This window comes from Coffea arabica, chromosome 4e (genome assembly GCF_036785885.1).
Source record: "Coffea arabica cultivar ET-39 chromosome 4e, Coffea Arabica ET-39 HiFi, whole genome shotgun sequence".
NCBI lineage: Eukaryota > Viridiplantae > Streptophyta > Magnoliopsida > Gentianales > Rubiaceae > Coffea > Coffea arabica.
Genome location: NC_092317.1, coordinates 46,278,837 through 46,282,791, shown reverse-complemented (window position 1 = coordinate 46,282,791; position 3,955 = coordinate 46,278,837). Strand labels below are relative to the sequence as shown.

The 3,955-nt window shown below is 34.5% G+C and overlaps 1 non-coding gene across 1 annotated transcript; it reads left to right on the top strand.

The window, feature by feature from the left end:
• The first annotated feature begins 1,205 nt into the window (after positions 1-1,205).
• On the top strand, positions 1,206-1,312 carry LOC113743119 (small nucleolar RNA R71). The gene has a single exon (XR_003461004.1). It is a non-coding gene; the product is annotated as a small nucleolar RNA R71 (small nucleolar RNA).
• Positions 1,313-3,955: the final 2,643 nt, after the last annotated feature.

Below are 3,955 nucleotides of genomic sequence, written 5' to 3'. Positions count from 1 at the left end.
AAGGATAGAGAAGCTTCTCGAATCCTTCAATTTAGGTGGCAATTTTTTCTGGATAATAGCATTGCACTTCTCAGTCAGTGCAATTATCTCATAGTCCTCCAACTTCCTCTTCTTGGTCATTATTTTTTTAAAAAATTTCGCATAGGAAGGAATCTGCAAAATAGTATCAATAAAGAGAATAGTAATATGCAAATGTTTAAAAATCTTCATAACCTTTTCAAATTCTTTATCAACCTTTGATTTCTTCAATCTCTCAGAGGTGGTGGAATAGGAATGATTTTGGAATATGAAGGTTCATTCATCGAGTCTTTTCCTTCACTTCTATCCCCTTCACTTGTTACTAATTCCTTACTTTTCTCCTCTTCTTTTCTCTCAATTTCTTTTTCTTCTTCTTCCCTAATAATCTAAGGTTCACTCAATTGCCTACCACTATGTAGGGTAATAGCCTTAATATGCTCTCTTGGATTAACCTCAGTTTTACTAGGTAGTTCCCCTTGTCCCCTATTATTTATAGCATTGGCTTTTTGCCCAATTTGGATTTCAACATTCCTATACATGCTTGTAAGTTGGTCTATCCTCCCTTCTATGCTTTCCATTCTTTGTGTAGTAGCACTAGCTAACTTATCCATTCTATCATTTGTCGTATTAGCTAGTCTCTCAATTGCTAATTTTCAAGAAGGCTTGGTCTCCTGTGGTGATTGCTTTGGTTGGAAATCAGGTGGATTTGTCAGTGTTTATTGATTTTCTTGTTCTTTCCATCCAACATTAGGATGGTTTCGCCACCCCACATTATAGGTATTAGAATATGGATTGTTTTGGAGTTGACTATTGTAATTGTTGAGATATTGTACCTATTCAATACTAGCACAAATAGATTCATCATGATCACCTCCACATAGAGTACAACAAGCAACAACTGTGTTCAAATTAGAAGCCGAATTTGAACCCTATTAAGTATTTTGACCACATTATCCATCTTAACATTCAAGGAAGTCAAACTATCAATTTCAAGCATACCTGCAGGTTTCCTTATGTTATCTCGTTCATTGGTCCATTGGTAGTTATTTGTAGCCATTTCCTCTATTAATTGTTGAGTTTTCTTGGCCAACTTACCTATCAAAACTCCACCAGCCGCTGCATCCACATGAGTTTTCATCGGGTAGGTGAGTCTATTGTAGAACGTTTGGACTATGAACCAATCAGATAAACCATGATGAGGGTATCTTCATTGTAGCTCCTGATAACGCTCCCAAATCTCATACAATGTCTCTCCTTCCTGTTGACAAAAACTAGTTATATCCATACAAAATTTAGCAGTCTTGCCAGGTGGAAAGAACTTATTGAGAAAAACTTTTGATAAATCGGCCCAGGTGGTAAAGGTATTAGGAAAATATGATTGTAACTAAGCCTTGACCTTGTCTCCTAATGAGAATGTGAACAATCTTAGCCGAATTGCATCATCACTAACACCATTAAGTTTAATTGTACCACGTTTCTAGAAATGTAGACAAATGAGAATTCGGGCCTTCAGTTGCATTACTTCCAAACTGAGATTGTTGCACCATTTGTGTTAGTGAAGGTTTTATTTTAAAATTATTAGCATTTTCCGTGGGTCTCACTATGCTCGTTTGCAAACCATCACCTCCGGGCAATGCGAAATCCTGTAATGCTCTTCTATTCGCCACCTCCGCCATAGGTTTGACTTGTGGAAGTTCAATTGTTATTTCTCCTTCACTTTAAGTCTCCACAGCTTCTCATAGTGCTTGCCTTCATTGCTGCCATAGAGTCTTTTCAATTTTGGGATCCAATAGAACAGTGACTCTTAGAACTCTTTGCATGCACCACAAGAAACCACAATCAAAGATTACCAAAACTAAAACTAAATATTAAGTTACTTTAAACTACTCTATCTATTAGGTCTAAATATATTCACAATATAACACAATGTTTAGATTAATAAAGGTTGCTTAGCCTTAATATTGCCATGATCCCCAACAACGACACAAAAAACTTGACTAGATTTAAACCTATGCTCTAAATTTTAATCTAATTCCCTCATTCACTGCAAATATACAGGTCGTAGTTCATAGTACTAGGGAGTTAGGATCGATCCCACGAGAATCACTATCAACTACTAAGGTTTTTTCATTCACTCTATTATCTAAACTAATCAAGAATTTTAATTAAATAAAACCATCAAAATGCTAAAACTAGTGCAAGAAAAATTAACAACTTGGTGAAATTCAACTAAACACAAATGTTCTAGAGTTTAGAATCCACTAAATGTACCTAATTATGGATGAAATAGCCAATTATCACTCATGCTCTTATCTTGCTAAATATGCATTTGCTTCTAATCGGAACTCGTTTTCACCAATGAATCGAACTTGGCCAACACTATAATTTCCCTACTATCATGGTGAAATCTAAAGTGAAGCCTTAATCTAGGTCAAGAAATGCCAAGAACATCCACCTAAGTGTACTACTACTTTCGTGTGCCTATTTCTTAGGTTCCATCTATTCCATTTCCATCATTGTTGACTACTCTCATAGATTAACAATAACTAGCATGGCTTGTAAATGGTGATCAAGCATTCACAAGTGTTGAAACAAGAATAAATTAACTAGTAAGTACAAGATATAGCAATAATCAACTTTATTTAACCATAATCAAGGCACAAATAGCTTCACCTACCCCTAGAACAAGAAGATTTAGCTAGACATAGTAGATTTAACAACAAAGTTCATGTCATCAATGTAACTAAACATTAGTGAAACAATAAAAAGAGTAAAGAGAAATAAATGCTGGTTCAAGTGAAGAAACAAGATCTTCAAGTTTCATCATTTTCATTGCCATCAAAAATACATTGTTACATCAAGAGTTCTTCAAATTTTTCAAGAGAAATGAAAATTAGATTTGAAACTATCACTAAAACTAAAACTAGAGAGAAAAGAAAGAAAAGTTCTCCTTCTTGTCACGAGGTAATCTCTCTCCTCAATAATGTGTTTCTTTCTTGTTAAGAGTCAACAAAAGAATTAAGCTCCTAGATCCTCCAAAAGTTGGTACAAAATGTTCTTTTGTGTCTTGTCCAAGATAAAGAAAGAAACAAGAAACATGCAAGTTGGCAAGTTGCAGCCACCATGAATCCCTTAGACGAATCCATCCCTGGAGGAATTCTCCCAGAGATTGTGCAGAGCAGTGCGAAATGACTTCACTGGCTACAAACTGTTGGAGAAACCGCGGGCGGTTTCCTCTTCTTCTTTTTTTTTTATTCAACTTCATCCTTTCCTTGCACCACTTCTTTTAACTATTATTGTGACTTTTTAAGCTTCTAATCTGATCACTCATTTTGCCTCTAATTGAGTTTGATCATTTTACTTACAAAAATAAAGAGATTTTGCACAAAAATCACAATTAATTCATTTATCAACTTAAGGTGCAAATTAGTGACATCAAATAGACAATTTATACCAATTAAGCTTACAAATTGACTCAAAAACAATACAAAACACATTTAAAAATATCACAATTTTAGCCATTATCATCGTTGTTTATATATGTTTTTTTTTCCTGTTATGAACCGGGATGCACCTATGTAACCATGAGATAAATATGTGGGCTCTAGAGGTGGGTTCTACATGTGCACCCATCTATGGTTGCAAATGAATCAAATGAGTCGAGTCTTAGTCTAATGGAGGTGAGTCCGACTCAATCTTATGAAAGTTTAAACTCGAGTTTGGACTCAATAAACTCTCAATAAAAAACGCTGAGTTCGAGCTTAAAAAAAAAAAGAAATAATTATTATGATTTTTTGCAAATGAATAATAATAAAAATATTAAAGACATACATGTAATTCTGCTATTAAAAATAAAAAAATACATACTCGAGTTGCCCGATGAGCAATTAATAGAGTGTCTTATGCTCAACTCCAGTTTGGTAGGCTCGAGTTTGAT